Raw genomic sequence first — 17500 nt, 5'->3', positions numbered from 1 at the left:
GTTCAAGGCACCGCACTTCACTTCTCACGGCCTTGTGGGCACATGTTGACCACCATGACGCGATGTCCTCGCAAGGATCACCACAAGTCGCTTGAGCCTAACCGTTCGGTGGGGGGTACATGGCATTTGCTCACGAGACACTCCTCGTGGACAAGACGGATGCGGGGACCATACGCCTCACCTCACCCTCCCTTGGATCTCCAAGGAGTGTTTCGATGGAGCAAGCACCACTACCCTCATAGGTGTTTTCGGCTCCAACGGCAAGGCATACCTACAAAGCCCGAAATTTCTTGGGGGGGGGGGGGGGGGGGAAGGGCGCGTCGCAACATGGCGTGTTGAGGGGGGAAGGGGGCGCCAAATTTTGGAGGGGTGGGGGGGGGGGGGCGAATTTTGAAGGGTGGGGGGGAGGGGGAGGGGGAGGGGGGGGGCCGAATTTTGAAGGAGGGGGGCCGAATTTTTGAGGGGGGGGGAGGGGTGGGGTTGTGTGTATTGAGAAGGGGGGGGGCGAATTTTGGAGGGGGGAGGGGGAGGGGTGGGGTGGTGTGGTGTGGTGTGTGTTGAGAGGGGGGGGGGCCCGAATTTTGAAAGGGGGGGGGCCGAATTTTGGAGGGGGGGTGGGGGGCCGAATTTTGGAGGGGGGGGAGGGGTGGTGTGGTGTGGTGTGTGTTGGGGGGGGGGGGGGGGGAAAGGGGGGGGAAGAATTTTTGAGGGGGCATCATGGTGGGTAGGTGTGTGTGTTAAGGGAAGGGGGGCACGTCACGTCATGTCATGTCATGGGGCGGGGGGGGAGGGGGGCGTCGCAACATGGTGTGGTGTGTGTTGGGGGGGGCGCATTGCGGTGGGTGGGTGTGTGTGTTAAGGGGAGGGGGGCACGTCGCGTCATGGCATGTCATGGGGGGTGGGGGGGGATGTCATGGGGGGGGGGGGGGGGGGGGCGCGTCGCGTCGTGTCGTGTCATGGATGGGGGGGGGTGGGGTGGGGATGTCATGGGGAGGGGGGCGGCACGTCGCGACATGGTGTGGTCTGTGTTGAGGAGGTAAGGGGGAGGGGGACGCGTCGCGTCATGTCATGTCATGGGTGGGGGGGGTGGGGTGGGGATGTCATGGGGGGGAGGCGCATCGCGTCGTGTCGTGTCATGGGGGGTGGGGGGGATGTCATGGGGGGGCACGTCGTGTCGTGTCGTGTCATGGGTGGGGGGGGTGGGGGGATGTCATGGGAGGGGGCCGAATTTTGGAGGGGGGGGAGGGGTGGTGTGGTGTGGTGTGTGTTCGGGGGGGGGCCGAATTTTTGAGGGGTCGTCATGGTGGGTGGGTGTGTGTGTTAAGGGGAGGGGAGCACGTTGCGTCGTGTCATGTCATGGGGCGGGGGGGGGGAGGGGGGACGTCGCGACATGGTGTGGTGTGTGTTGGGGGGGAGGGGGGAGGGATTGTGGTGGGTGGGTGTGTGTGTTAAGGGGACGGGGGCAGGTCGCGTCGTGTCATGTCATGGGGGGGCAGGGAGGGGGGGGATCCCATTTGGGGGAATGTCATGGGGGGGGGGGGGGGCACGTCGCATCGTGTTATGTCATGGGGGTGGGGGGGGTGGGGGGGGATGTCATGGGGAGGGGGGGCGCGGCACGTCGCGACATGGTGTGGTGTGTGTTGAGGGGGGAAGGGGGAGGGGGGGTGCATCGCGTCATGTCGTGTCATGGGGGGCGTGTCGCATCGCGTCATGTCGTGTCATGGGGGGGCGCGTCTCATCGTGTCGTGTCATGGGGGGTGGGGGGGATGTCATGGGGGGTGGGGGGGATGTCATGGATGGGGGGGGGTGGGGTGGGGATGTCATAGGGAGGGGGGGCGGCACGTCGCGACATGGTGTGGTGTGTGTTGAGGAGGGAAGGGGGAGGGGGTGGGGGCATCGTGTCGTGTCATGTCATGGGGGGGCGCATCGCGTCGTGTCATGTCATGGGTGGGGGGAGGGTGGGGTGGGGATGTCATGGGGGGGAGGCCCGTCGCGTCGTGTCATGTCATGGGTGGTGGGGGGATGTCATGGGGGGGGCACGTCGTGTCGTGTTGTGTCATGGGTGGGGGGGTGGGGTGGGGATGTCATGGGGAGGGCGGCACGTCGCGACATGGTGTGGTGTGTGTGGAGGGGGGAAGGGGGAGGGGGGGCTCATCGCGTCATGTCTTGTCATTGGGGGGTGGGGAGGATGTCATGGGGGGGGCGCGTCACGTCGTTTGGTGTTATGGGTGGGGGAGGGGGTGGGGGGGGATGTCATGGTGAGGGGGGCCGAATTTTGGGGGGGGGGAAGGGGGGAGGTGGGGGGGGACCGAATTTTGAAGGGGGGGCCGAATTTTTGAGGGGTGGGGGGGCAGAATTTTTGAGGGGGCGTCATGTGGGTAGGTGTGTGTGTTAAGGGGAGGGGAGCACGTTGCATCGTGTCATGTCATGGGGCGGGGGGGGATCACGGTGGGTGGGTGTGTGTGTTAAGGGGAGGGGGGCACGTCGCGTCATGTCATGTCATGAGGGGGGGTGGGGAGGGGGGGATCCCATTGGGGGGGATGTCATGGGGGGGGTGCATTGCATCATTCGTATCATGGGGGGGCGCGTCGCGTCGTGTCGTATCATGGGTGGGGGGGCGGAATTTTTGAGGGGGCATCATGGTGGGTGGGTGTGTGTGTTAAGGGGAGGGGAGCATGTCGCGTCGTGTCATGCCATGGGGCGGGGGGGGGGATCACGGTGGGTGGGTGTGTGTGTTAAGGGGAGGGGGGCACGTCGCGTCGTGTCATGTCATGGGGGGGGCGGGGAGGGGGGATCCCATTGGGGGGGATGTCATGGGGGGGCGTGTCGCATCGTATCATGGAAGGGGGACGGGCCGAATTTTGGAGGGGGGGATGTCATGTTATGTTGGGGAGGGGGAGGGGCCGCGTCACGTCGTGTCGTGTCGTGTCATCCCTAGGAGGTGGGGGGGAGGGCGTCGCATCGTGTCATGTCATGGGCCGAGGGGGGGGCCGAGTCGCGTCATGTCGTGGGGGTGGGGGGATGTCATGGGGGGACGCATGTCGCATCGTATCATGTCATGGGTGGGCGTGGGTGGGGTGGGGATGTCATGGGGAGGGGGGGCACGTGCATCGTTTAGTGTTATGGGGGTGGGGGGGTGGGGTGGGGATGTCATGGGGAGTGGGGGGCGGCACGTCGCAACATGGTGTGGTGTGTGTTGAGGGGGGAAGGGGGAGGCGCCCAATTTTGGAGGGCGGGCCGTCGTGACATGGTCATGGGAGGGGGGGTGGGGTGCGGATGTCATGGGGAGGGGGGGTGACACTTCGCGACATGGTGTGGTGTGTGTTGAGGTGGGAAGGGGGAGGTGCCAAATTTTGGAGGGGGGGCCCGTTGTGACATGGTCATGGGGGGGGTGGGGTGGGGATGTCATGGGGGGGGTTTTGGGGGGGGACGGGGGGGGGGGGGCGTCGAGTCATGTCATGTCATGGGGCGCGAGGGATGGGGTGGGGATGGCATGGGTGGGGGAGGGGGGTCGGCGCGTCGCGACGTGGTGTGGTGTGTGTTGAGGGGGGAAGGGGGACGGGCCGAATTTTGGAGGGGGGGATGTCATGTTATGTTGGGGAGGGAGAGGGAGAGGGGGCGCGTCACATCGTGTCGTGTTGTGTCATCCGTGGGGGGCGGGGGGGGCATCGCGACATGTTGTGGTGTGTGTTGAGGGGGGAAGGGGGGGTCGATTTTTGGAGGTGGGGGGGAGGGCGCATCGCGACATGGTGTGGTGTGCGTTGGGGGGGGTATCATGGTGGATGGGTGTGTGTGTGAAGGGGGGGCGACATGGTGTGGTGTGTGTGTCATGGGTGGGGTGGGTGTGTGTGTTAAGGGGAGGGAGCACGTCGCGTCGTGTCATGTCATGGGGCGGGGGGGCATCGCCACATGATGTGGTGTGGATTGGGGGGGGGCGTCATGGTGGGTGGGTGTGTGTGTTAAGGGGAGGGGGGCACGTCGCGTCGTGTCATGTCATGTGGGGCCGGGGAAGGGGGGATGCCATTGGAGGGGGGATGTCATCGGGGGGGCGCGTCGCATCGTGTCGTGTCATGGGGGGTGGGGGGGATGTCATGGGGGGGGCGCGTCGCGTCGTGTCGTGTCATGGGTGGGGGGGTGGGGTGGGGATGTCATGGGGGGGGCGGCACGTCGTGACATGGTGTGGTGTGTGTTGAGGGGGGAAGGAAGAGGGGGGGCGCGTCGCGGCGTGTCGTGTCGTGGGGGGTAGGAGGGATGTCATGGGGGGGCACGTCGCGTCTTGTCGTGTCATGGGTGGGGGGGTGGGGTGGGGATGTCATGGGGAGGGGGGGTTACATCGTGACATGGTGTGGTGTGTGTGGAGGGGGGAAGGGGGGGGGGGCGCGTCGCGTCATGTCGTGTCATGGGTGGGGGGGTGGGGTGGGGATGTCATGGTGGGGGGGCGGCACGTCGCGACATGGTGTGGTGTGTGTTGAGGGGGGAAGGGGGGGCAAATTTTGGAGGTGGGGGGAGGGCGCGTCGCGACATGGTGTGGTGTGTGTTGGGGGGGGCGTCGCGACAAGTTGTGGTGTGTGTTGAGGGGGGAAGGGGGGGCCGAATTTTGGAGGTGGGGGGGAGGGCATGTCATGTCATGGGGGGGCGCGTCGCGACATGGTGTGGTGTGTGTTGAGGGGGGGAAGGGGGGGCACGTCGTGACATGGTGTGGTGTCATGTCATAGGGCGGGGGGGCGTCGCGACATGTTGTGGTGTGTGTTGAGGGGGGAAGGGGGGAACCGAATTTTGGAGGTGGGGGGCAGGGCGTGTCATGTCATGGGGGGGATGCGTCGCGACATGGTGTGGTGTCATGTCATGGGGCAGGGGGAGGGGGATGTCATGGGGGGGTGCATCGTGTCATGTCATGTTATGGCACCCCACCTCAAAAAACCCCGCTTCATCCACACCACCCCATGATGCCTCTCGAAACCCCACTGGACCCACCCCACCCCACGTCACCCCCCACGACACGGCACACCCCCCCACCCCACCGCACCCCCCACGACGCGGCGCATCCCCCCTCCCCCCACCCCACCTCGAAAAAACCCCGCTCCATCCACACCACCCCACCACACCTATAAAAACGCGGTTCGACCCACCGCACCCCGCGTCACCCCCTCGCAACACGGCACACCCCGCCACCCCACCGCACCCCCCCATGATCCCCCCCGCACGCCTCCAGAAACCCCTCTCGACCCACCCCACCCCGCGTCACACCCCCAGGACACAACGTACCCCCCCACCCCACCGCACCCCCCCACGATGCCCCCCCGCACCCCACCTCGAAAAAACCCCGCTCTATCCACGCCACCTCACCACGCCTCCAAAAACCCCGCTCGACCCACCCCACCCCGTGTCACCCCCCCATGACACCACACACCCCCCCACCCCACCGCACCCCCCCTCGACGCGGTGCATCGTGTCCTGTTGTGTCATGGTTGTCGCATCGTGTTGTGTCATGGGTGGGGGGGTGGGGTGGTGATGTCATGGGGGGTGCGTCGCATCGTGTCGTGTCATGGGGGGTGGGGGGATGTTATGGAGGGGGGGCACGTCGCGTCGTGTCGTGTCATGGGGGGGTGGGGTGGGGATGTCATGGGGGGGCGCTTCGCATCGTGTCGTGTCATGGGTGGGTGGGGTGGGGTGGGGATGTCATGGGGGGGGGCGCGTCGCATCGTGACGTGTCATGGGGGGTAGGGGGGATGTCATGGGGGGGGCACGTCACGTCGTGTCGTGTCATGGGGGGGTGGGGTGGGGATGTCATGGGGGGGGCCGCGTCGCATCGTGTCATGTCATGGGTGGGTGGGGTGGGGTGGGGATGTCATGGGGGGGAGGGGCACGTCACGTCGTGTCGTGTCACGAGGGTGGGGGGGATGTCATGGGGGGGCACGTCGCGTCGTGTCGTGTCATGGGGGGGGTGGGGTGGGGATATCATGGGGGGGTGGGGTGGGCATATCATGGGGGGGCGCGTCGCGTCATGTCGTGTCATGGGGGGGTGGGGGGGATGTCATGGGGGCGGCGCGTCACATCGTGTCGTGTTATGGGTGGGGGGGCTGGGGTGGGAATGTCATGGTGGGGGGGCGGCACGTCGCAACATGGTGTGCTGTGTGTTGAGGGGGGAAGGGGGGGGCAAATTTTGGAGGTGGGGGGAGGGCGCATCGCGACATGGTGTGGTGTGTGTTGGGGGGGGCCGTCGCGTCCTGTCGTATCATGGGGGGGGCGTCGCGACATGTTGTGGTGTGTGTAGACGGGGGAAGGGGGGGGCCGAATTTTGGAGGTGGGGGAGAGGGCGTGTCATGTCATGGGGGGGATGTCATAAGGGGGGGGGCGTCGCGACATGTTGTGGTGTGTGTTGAGGGGGAAAGGGGGGGGCCGAATTTTGGAGGTGGGGGGAGGGCGTTTCATATCATGGGGGGGATGTCATTGGGGGGGGGGGCGCATCGTAACATGGTGTGGTGTGTTGAGGGGGGAAGGGGGGGCGCGTCGCGACATGGTGTGGTGTCATGTCATGGGGTGGGGGGAGGGAGATGTCATGGGGGGGGTGCTTCGTGTTGTGTCGTGTCATAGGGGGTGGGGTGGGATGTCATGGGGGGGCGCATCGCGTCGTGTCGTGTCATGGGGAGGGTGGTGGGGTGGGGATGTCATGGGGGGGAGGGGGCGACGCGTCGCAACATGGGGTTGTATGTGTTGAGGGGGCAACGTGTCATGTCATGGGGCGCGGGGGATAACATGGGGGGGCGCCTCGCATCGTGTCATGTCGTGTCATGGGGGGGCGCGTCACGTCGCGTCATGTTGTGTCATGGGGGGTAGGGGGGATGTCATGGGGAAGACACATCGCGTCGTGTCGTGTCATGGGGGGGGACGCATCGGGTCGCATCGTGTCGTGTCATGGGGGGGATGTCATGGGGGGGGAGGGGGGTTGTCACGTTATGTTGGGGAGGGGGCGCGTCGCGTCGTTTCGTGGCATGGTGGGGGGGAGGGGGCATCGCGACACCCCGCATCACCCCCCACGACACGGTACACCCCCCACCCCACCGCACCCCCCCACGACGCGGCGCCCCCCCACCCCACCTCGAAAAACCCCGCTCCATCCACACCACCCCACCACGCCTCCAAAAACCCCGCTCGACCCACCGTGCCCGGCGTCACCCCCACACGACACGGCACATCCCCCACCGCACCGCACCCCCCCACGACGCCCCCCGCACCCCACCTCAAAAAACCCAACTCCCTCCACACCATCCCACCACGCCTCTGAAAACCCTGTTCGACCCACCCCACCCCGTGTCACCCCCACGACACGGCACACCCCCCCACCCCACCGCACCCCCCACGATGCCCCCCCGCACCCCACCTCGAAAACCCCGCTCCATCCACACCACCCCACGACCCCTCCCGAAACCCCGCTCGACCCATCCCACCCCGCGTCACTCCCCACAACACGGCACACCACCCCACCCCCCATGATGCGGCGCCTCCCCCCCTCCTCTGACCCCACCTCGAAAAACCCCGCTCCATCCACACCACCCCACCACACCTACAAAAACCCCGCTCGACCCACCCCACCCCGCGTCACCCCCCACGACACGGCACACCCCCCCACCCCACCGCACCCCCCCACAACGCCCCCTGCATCCCACCTCGAAAAACCCGCTCCCTCCACACCACCCCACCACTCCTCCGAAAACCCCGCTCGACCCACCCGACCTCGCGTCAGCACCCCCATGACACGGCACACCTCCCACACCCCACCGCACCCCCCCACGACGCCGCGCATCCCCCCTCCACACCACCCCACGATGCCTCCCAAAACCCCGCTCGACCCACCCCACCCCGCATCACCCCCCACGACACGGCACACCCCGACGATGCCCCCTCGCACTGCGTCATGTCTTGTCGTGTCATTGGGGGTGGGGGGGATGTCATGGGGGGGGCATGTCACGTCGTGTTGTGTCATGGGTGGGGGGGTGAGGTGGGGATGCAATGTGGAGGGGGGGCGGCACGTCGCAACATGGTGTGGTGCGTGACATGGTCATGGGGGGGCGGCGCATCATGTCATGTCATGGGGCGGGGGGGTGGGGTGGGGATGGCATGGGGGGGCGGGGGGGCCAGCACGTCGTGTCATGTCATGGGGCGGGGGGGTGGGGATGGCATGGCGGGGGAGGGGGGGCGGCGCGTCGCGACATGGTGTGGCGTGTGTTGAGGGGGGAAGGGGAACGGGCCGAATTTTGGAGGGGGGGATGTCATGTTATGTTGGGGAGGGGGAGGGGCCCCGTCACGTCGTGTCGTGTCGTGTCATCCGTGGGAGGCGGGGGGGAGGGCGTCGCATCGTGTCATGTCATGGGGCGGGGGGGCGCGTCGCGTCGTGTCGTGGGGGGTGGGGGGATGTCATGGGGGGAGCATGTCGCACCGTGTGGTGTCATGGGTGGGGGGGTGGGTGGGGTGGGGATGTCATGGGGAGGGGGGGGCGCGTCACGTCGTTTCGTGTCATGGGGGTGGGGGGGATGTCATTGGGGGGGGACGTGTCGCATCGTGTCGTGTCATGGGTGGGGGGGTGGGGTGGGGATGTCATGGGGAGGGGGGGGCACGTCACGACATAGTGTGGTGTGTGTTGAGGGGGGAAGGGGGAGGCGCCCAATTTTGGAGGGGGGCCCCGTTGTGACATGGTCATGGGAGGGGGGTGGGGTGCAGATGTCATGGGGAGGGGGGGCGGCACGTCGCGACATGGTGTGGTGTGTGTTGAGGGGGGAAGGGGGAGGTGCCAAATTTTGGAGGGGGGGCACGTTGTGACATGGTCATGGGGGGGGGTGGGGTGGGGATGTCATGGGGGGGAGGTGGGGGGGGGACGGGGGGGGCGTCGAGTCGTGTCATGTCATGGGGCGCGGGGGGTGGGGTGGGGATGGCATGGGTGGGGGAGGGGGGTGGCGCATCATGACATGGTGTGGTGTGTGTTGAGGGGGGAAGGGGGACGGGCCGAATTTTGGAGGGGGGATGTCATGTTATGTTGGGGAGGGGGAGGGGGGCGCGTCCCGTCGTGTCGTGTTGTGTCATCCGTGGGGGGCGGGGGGGGCGTCGCGACATGTTGTGGTGTGTGTTGAGGGGGGAAGGGGGGGCGAATTTTGGAGGTGGGGGGGGAGGGCGCATCGCGACATGGTGTGGTGTGCCTTGGGGGGGGCGTCATGGTGGGTGGGTGTGTGTGTTAAGGGGGGGCGACATGGTGTGGTGTGTGTGTCATGGGTGGGGTGGGTGTGTGTGTTAAGGGGAGGGGAGCACGTCGCGTCATGTCATGTCATGGGGCGGGGGGGCATCGCGACATGGTGTGGTGTGCATTGGGGGGGGCGTCATGGTGGGTGGGTGTGTGTGTTAAGGGGAGGGAGGCACGTCGCGTCGTGTCATGTCATGGGGGGGCGGGGAGGGGGGGATGCCATTGGAGGGGGGATGTCATGGGGGGGGCGCGTCGCATCATGTCGTGTCATGGGGAGTGGGGGGAATGTCATGGGGGGTGCGTCACGTCGTGTCGTGTCATGGGTGGGGGGGTGGGGTGAGGATGTCATGGGGGGGGCGGCACGTGGCGACATGGTGTGGTGTGTGTTGAGGGGGGAAGGGGGAGGGGGGGCGCGTCACGGCGTGTCGTGTCATGGGGGGTGGGAGGGATGTCATGGGGGGGCATGTCACATCATGTCGTGTCATGGGTGGGGGGGGTGGGGTGGGGATGTCATGGGGAGGGGGCGGCACGTTGCGACATGGTGTGGTGTGTGTTGAGGGGGGAAGGGGGGGCGAATTTTGGAGGTGGGGGGAGGGCGCGTTGCGACATGGTGTGGTGTGTGTTCGGGGGGGCGTGGCGACATGTTGTGGTGTGTGTTGAGGGGGAAAGGGGGGCCGAATTTTGGAGGTGGAGGGGAGGGCATGTCATGTCATGGGGGGGATGTCATGGGGGGGACGCGTCGCGACATGGTCTGGTGTGTGTTGAGGGGGGGAAGGGGAAGCACGTCGTGACATGGTGTGGTGTCATGTCATAGGGCGGGGGGGCATCGCGACATGTTGTGGTGTGTGTTGAGGGGGGAAGGGGGGGACCGAATTTTGGAGGTGGGGGGCAAGGCGTGTCATGTCATGGGGGGCGCTCGCGACATGGTGTGGTGTGTGTTGAGGGGGGGCACATTGCGAGATGGTGTGGTGTCATGTCATGGGGCGGGGGGAGGGGGATGTCATGGGGGGTGCGTCGTGTCATGTCGTGTCATGGCACCCCACCTCAAAAAACCCCGCTTCATCCACACCACCCCATGACGCCTCTCGAAACCCCACTCGACCCACCCCACCCCATGTCACCCCCCACGACACGGCACCACCCCCCACCCCACCGCACCCCCCACGATGCGGCGCATCCTCCCTCCCCCCACCCCAACTCGAAAAACCCCGCTCCATCCACACCACCCCACCACGCCTCTAAAACCCCGCTCAACCCACCGCACCCCGCGTCACCCCCCCCACAACATGGCGCACCCCCCCACCCCACCGCACCCCCCCATGACGCGCCCCCATACACCACCTCGAAAAAACCCCACTCCCTCCACACCACCCCACCATGCCTTCGAAAACCCCGCTCGACCCACCGGACCTCGCGTCAGCGCCCGCACGACACGGCACAACCCCCACACCCCACCGCACCCCCCATGACGCGGCGCATCCCCCCCTCCACCCCACCTAGAAAAACGCCGCTCGACCCACCCCACCCCGCATCACCCCCCCACGACACGGTGCACCCCCCACCCCACCGTACCCCCCACGACGCCCCCCCGCACCCCACCTCGAAAAACCCCGCTCCCTCCACACCACCCCACCACGCCTCCAAAAACCCCGCTCGACCCACCCCACCCCGCGTCACACCCCGCGACACGGCAAATCGCACCCCACCCCACCCCACCACACCCCCCTCGACGCGGCGCATCCCCCCCACACCCCACCTCGAAAAACCCCGCTCCATCCACGCCACCCCACCACGCCTCCAAAAACCCCGCTCGACCCACCCCACCCCGCGTGACCCCCCCACGACACGGCACACCCCCAACCCCACCGCAGCCCCCCTCGACGCGGTGCATCCCCCCCACCCCACCTTGAAAAACCCCGCTCCATCCACGCCACCCCACCCCGCATCACTCCCCCATGACACGGCGCACCCCCCACCCCACCGCACCCCCCCACGACGCCCCCCGTACCCCACCTCAAAAAAACCCCGCTCCATCAACGCCACCCCAACACGCCTCCAAAAACCCCGCTCGACCCACCCCACCCCGCGTCACCCCCCGCGACACGGCACATCGCCCCCCACCCCACCCCACCGCACCCCCCTCGACGTGGTGCATCCCCCCCGCACTCCACCTCGAAAAACCCGCTCCATCCACACCACCCCACCATGCCTCCAAAAACCCCGCTCGACCCACCGCACCTCGCGTGAGCCCCCCCACGACACGGCACACCCCCCACACCCCACCGCACCCACCCACGATGCGGCGCATACCCCCCCACACCCCACCTCAAGAAACCCTGGTCGACCCACCCCACCCCGCGTCACCCCCCCATGACACGGCACACCCTCCCACCCCACCGCACCCTCCCCCAACGCCCCCCTGCATCCCACCTCGAAAAACCCCGCTCCCTCCACACCACCCCACCACACCTCCGAAAACCTTGCTCGACCCACCCGACCTCGCGTCAACACCCCCACGACACAGCACACCCCCCACACCCCACCGCACCCCGCACAACGCAGCGCATCCCCCACCTGCACCCCACCTCGAAAAACCCCGCTCCACCCACCCCACCTCGTGTCACCCCCCACGACACGGCACACCCACCCACCCCACCGCACCCCCCCACAACGCCCCCGCACACCCCACCTCAAAAAACTCCCCTCCCTCCACACCACCCCACCACGCCTTTGAAAACCCCGCTCGACCCACCCCACCCCGCATCACCCCCCGACGACACGGCACACCCCCCGCACCCCACTGCACCCCTACGACGCCCCCCCGCACCCCACCTAAAAAAACCCCACTCCCTCCACACCTCTAAAAACCCCGCTCGACCCACCCCACCTCACGTCAGCCCCCCATGACACGGCACACCCCCCGCACCCCACCGCACCCCCCCACGACGCGACGCATTCCCCCCCCGGCAGCCCACCTCGAGAAACCCCACTCGACCCACCCCACCCCGCGTCACCCACCCCATGACACGGCACACCCCCCCACGCCACTACACCCCCCCACAACGCCCCCCCGCATCCCACCTCGAAAAACCCCGCTCCCTCCACACCACCCCACCAGGCCTCCGAAAACCTCGCTCAACCCACCCCACCCCGCGTCACCCCCCACCCCACCGCACCCCCCACGACGCCCCCCTGCACCCCACCTCGAAAAAACCGCTCCATCCACACCACCCCACCACGCCTCAAAAAACCCCGCTCCACCCACCAAACCTCGCGTCACGCCCCCGACACGGCACAGCCCCCCCCCACCCCACCGCACACCCCCTCGACACAGCGCATCTCCCCCGCACCCCACCTCGAAAATCCGTGCTCCATCCACACGACCCCACCACGCCTCCAAAAATCCCGCTCGACCCACCCCACCCCGCGTGACCCCCCCACGACACGGCACACCCCCAACCCCACTGCAGCCTCCCTCCACGCGGTGCATCCCCCCCACCCCACCTCGAAAAACCCCGCTCCATCCACGCCACCCCACCACACCTTCGAAAACCCCGCTCGACCCACCCCACCCCGCGTCACCCCCCCACGACACGGCGCACCCCCCCACCCCACCGCACCCCCCCACGATGCCCCCCGCACCCCACCTCGAAAAAACCCCACTCCATCCACGCCACCCCACCACGCCTCCAAAAACCCCGCTCGACCCACCCCACCCCGCGTCACCCCCCGCGACACAGCACATCGCCCCCCACCCCACCTTACCGCACCCCCCTCGACGCGGTGCATCCCCCCTGCACCCCACCTCGAAAAACCCGCTCCATCCACACCACCCCACCACGCCTCCAAAAACCCCGCTCGACACACCGCACCTCGCGTCAGCCCCCCCACGACACGACACACCCCCCACACCCCACCGCACCCACCCACGATGCGGTGCATACCCCCCCGCACCCCACCTCAAAAAACCCTCCTCGACCCACCCCACCCCGCGTCACCCCCCCATGACACGGCACACCCCCCCACCCCACCGCACCCCCCCAACGCCCCCCCACATCCCACCTCGAAAAACCCCGCTCCCTCCACACCACCCCACCACGCCTCCGAAAACCTTGCTCGACCCACCCGACCTCACGTCAGCGCCCCCACAACACAGCACACGCCCCACACCCCACCGCACCCCCCACGACGCGGCGCATCCCCCACCTCCACCCCACCTCGAAAAACCCCGCTCCACCCACCCCACCCCGTGTCACCCCCCACGACACGACACACCCACCCACCCCACCGCACCCCCCCACAACACCCCCCCACACCCCATCTCAAAAAACTCCCCTCCCTCCACACCACCCCACCACGCCTTCGAAAACCCCGCTCGACCCACCCCACCCCGCGTCACCCCCCGACGACACGGCACACCCCCCGCACCCCACTGCACCCCCACGACGCCACCCCGCACCCCACCTGAAAAAACCCCACTCCCTCCACACCTCTGAAAACCCCGCTCGACCCACCCCACCTCACGTCAGCCCCGCATGACACGGCACACCCCCCGCACCCCACCACACCCCCCCACGACGCGATGCATTCCCCCCCGGCAGCCCACCTCGAGAAACCCCGCTCGACCCACCCCACCCCGCGTCACCCCCCCATGACACGGCACACCCCCCCACGCCACTGCACCCCCCCACAACGCCCCCCCACCTCCAACCTCGAAAAACCCCGCTCCCTCCACACCACCCCACCAGGCCTCCGAAAACCCTGCTCGACCCACCCCACCCCGCTTCACCCCCCACCCCACAGCACCCCAAGGACGCCCCCCCGCACCCCACCTCGAAAAACCCGCTCCATCCACACCACCCCACCGCGCCTCAAAAAACCCCGCTCCACCCACCACACCCCGTGTCACGCCCCCGACACGGCACAGCCCCCCCCACCCCACCGCACGCCCCCTCGACACAGTGCATCCCCCCCGCACCCCACCTCGAAAATCCGCGCTCCATCCACACGACCCCACCACGCCTCCAAAAACCCCGCTTGACCCACCCCACCCCGCATCAACCCCCTCCCCCCCACGACAGGGCACACCCCCCCCACGCCACCGCACCCCCCCTCCAAAAACCCCGCTCGACCCACCCCACCCCGCACACCCCACCTCGAAAAACCCGGCTCGACCCATGGCATGTAACCTCACCCCCCCACGACATGGCACACCCTCCCTCCTCAGAAATCCCGCTCCGCAATGACATGACACACACACCCCACTGCACACAACCCCCTCGCGTGACATGGAACCACCCACCCCCCGACGGACCTCCTCAAAAAACCCCCCCACGACATGGCACCACCCAACCCCCCCCGTGACATGGCACACCCTCCCTCCTCAGAAATCCCCGCTCCAACAACCCGCCCGCGCAACATGGCATGCCTCCCTCCTCGGAAAACCCCGCTCCACCAAACCCCCCCACAACATGGCAGACCCTCCGCTCCCAAAAAACCTTGCATCGTGAGGAGGGGGTATCACGTGAAAGCGAGGCAGAGGGAGGGACCAGGCACGACGTACGTGAAGACAATCGCGACGAGGAGAGGAGGTGCCGCGTCATGGCAAGGCGAGGGGGTTTCCTACCACGATGTCAGCGTTGGAGAGTCAAGACGTGATCCGAGGGGATTTCCATGCCACTTTCTCAAAACAAGCATGCAAAAGCGTGCAGCACCAGGACTTCCCGGGAGGTCACCCATCCCAGTACTGTACTGGCCCAAGCGCGCTTAATTGTGGAGTTCTGATGGGATCCGGTGTATTAGCGCTTGTATGACCACACCACAAACACAATGGAATTCCAAAGAGCTCTTGTATACTCGGAAAGTGGCACGAGAGAGCTCAAGGGATGCATAGAAGATTGAATGCCGCCGTCGCGTGCATTTCTAACATGAAGGGCAAGCATCCACTTGAAGAGCACCCCGTGCACACATAGGTGACGACGTAGAAAAGATCAATACGCAGAATACGTGCCATGGAGGACACGTGCCCACAGCATGCCACAAGGCGATGGGGGAGAGGGGGGCATGCCACTCATACCACGAGGACCCGTGTCCACGCAAGCACTAAACCCTGCGCACATGAGATTCGAGTCATAGGATCCGTGCCATGGATGAACTTGGAATGCGATTGGGTACCCTTGATGACAGTGTGGGCGAGCATCCATGCGAAGAGAACCTCGCGCACATAAAGGCAACGAGGTAGAAAAGATCAGGTCATAGAATCCACGTCGCGGAGGGCGCATGTCCACGTGAAGAAGAGAACCCCACGCACGTGGAGGTGACGCACAGAAGATCCGAGTCATAGAATCCATGCCATGGTGGGCGAACTTGAAATGCAATGGATGCCGATGAGGCGAGATGAGCAACAAAAACCGCACTCACGCAAGCGAGCCAAGGCAGGGAATGCGAAGAGAAGGCAATCGAACCACCCGCACGAGCTAGGCTAGATCAAGTGCACGATGTGCGCGAGGAGTTGGGGGCGCACATGAGGGCCAAGGCCAAGAAAACCCCGTCGAACCGAGCGGAAGGGGGACAAATCGGTGCGGCGGCGGGCTGAATCTCAGTGGATCGTAGTAGGAAGGCTACTCTGCCACTTACAATACCCGGCCACATATTTAAGTCATCTGCAAAGGATTCATCTCCTCGATCATTTGTAATTTCCATTCAGAGTCTTAGAGGCGACCACTTCCGGCACGTCGAGGGAGACTCTCGACACATGCTGTCGGGGACGCACGAGCGCCCCTACTATCAGTCAGGTAACAACCGGGGAGGTAGAGAGCGCCGCGTCTAGCATGGATTCTGACTTAGAGGCGTTCAGTCATAATCCTACACATGGTAGCTTCGCGCCACTGGCTTTTCAACCAAGCGCAATGACCAATTATGTGAATCAATGGTTCCTCTCATACTAAGTTGAATTACTATTGCGGCACCGCTCATTAGTAGGATAAAACTAACCTATCTCACGACGGTCTAAACCCAACTCACGTTCCCTATTGGTGGGTGAACAATCCAACACTTGGCGAATTCTGCTTCGCAATGATAGGAAGAGCCGACATCGAAGGATCAAAAAGCAACGTCGCTATGAATGCTTGGCTGCCACAAGCCAGTTATCCCTGTGGTAACTTTTCTGACACCTCTAGCTTCAAATTCCGAAACACTAAAGGATCGATAGGCCATGCTTTCACAGTTTGTATTCGTATTGAAAATCAAAATCAAATGAGCTTTTACCCTTTTGTTCCACACGATATTTTTGTTCTCGTTGAGCTCATCTTAGGACACCTACGTTATCTTTTAACAGATGTGCCGCCCCAGCCAAACTCCCCACCTGACAATGTCTTCCGCCTGGATCGGCACGCGAGTGCATCACTAATTAGATGACGAAGATTTGGCTACCTTAAGAGAGTCATAGTTACTCCCGCCGTTTACCCGCGCTTGGTTGAATTTCTTCACTTTGACATTCAGAGCACTGGGCAAAAATCACATTGCGTCAACATCCACAGGGACCATTGCAATGCTTTGTTTTAATTAAACAGTCAGATTCCCCTTGTCTGTACCAGTTCTGAGACGGTTGTTCACCGCCTAGGGAGGGCCGCCCCGCGAGGGACGATGTTCTGCCCCTGTCACCCGATCAGCACGCGGAGGTCCGCCCTCGCCGCTGGGGCAGCTCGGGCAGACCCTCAACAGCCTCCGAGGTCAAGAAGCAGACCCCTAGACCCAGCCCTTAGAGCCAATCCTTTTCCCGAAGTTACAGATCCGTTTTGCCGACTTCCCTTACCTACATTGTTCTATCGACCAGAGGCTGTTCACCTTGGAGACCTGATGTGGTTATGAGTACGACTGAGCGTGATTGGCATTCACTCCTCTAGATTTTCACGGGCCGCCGGGGGCGCATCGGACACCGCGAGACGTGCCGTGCTTTACCAGCCGTTGGACCCTATCTCTGGGTGATCCAATTTCAAGGTGGGCGGGCTGTTAAAAAGAAAAGAGAACTCTTCCCGGGGCCCGCGCCGACGTCTCCGGATTCGGTCACGTTGTCGTCCACCGCCACGTCCCGGTTCGAGAATATTAACCCGATTCCCTTTCAATGAGTGGCGCGCATTGCACCCTTGACACAGGACTGCCCCATCTCTTAGGATCGACTAACCCATGTCCAATTGTTGTTCACATGGAACCTTTCTCCACTTGGGTCTTCAAAGTTCTCATTCGAATATTTGCTACTACCACCAAGAT

The 17500-nt window shown here is 65.3% G+C and overlaps 2 pseudogenes; both read right to left on the bottom strand.

Annotated features, from left to right (window-relative positions):
- Positions 1-14934: 14934 nt before the first annotated feature.
- Positions 14935-15053, bottom strand: LOC148031844 (5S ribosomal RNA; annotated as a pseudogene).
- Positions 15054-15802: 749 nt separating this feature from the next.
- Positions 15803-17500, bottom strand: part of LOC148031843 (25S ribosomal RNA) — a 3144-nt pseudogene continuing 1446 nt past the window's right edge.

The sequence above is a fragment of the Lygodium microphyllum genome, chromosome 9 (assembly GCF_053477565.2).
Source record: "Lygodium microphyllum isolate KBCC chromosome 9, Lygodium_microphyllum_v1.1.10, whole genome shotgun sequence".
NCBI lineage: Eukaryota > Viridiplantae > Streptophyta > Polypodiopsida > Schizaeales > Lygodiaceae > Lygodium > Lygodium microphyllum.
Note: the sequence above shows the minus strand (reverse complement) of the source record. Positions and strands in the feature narration are given on the sequence as shown.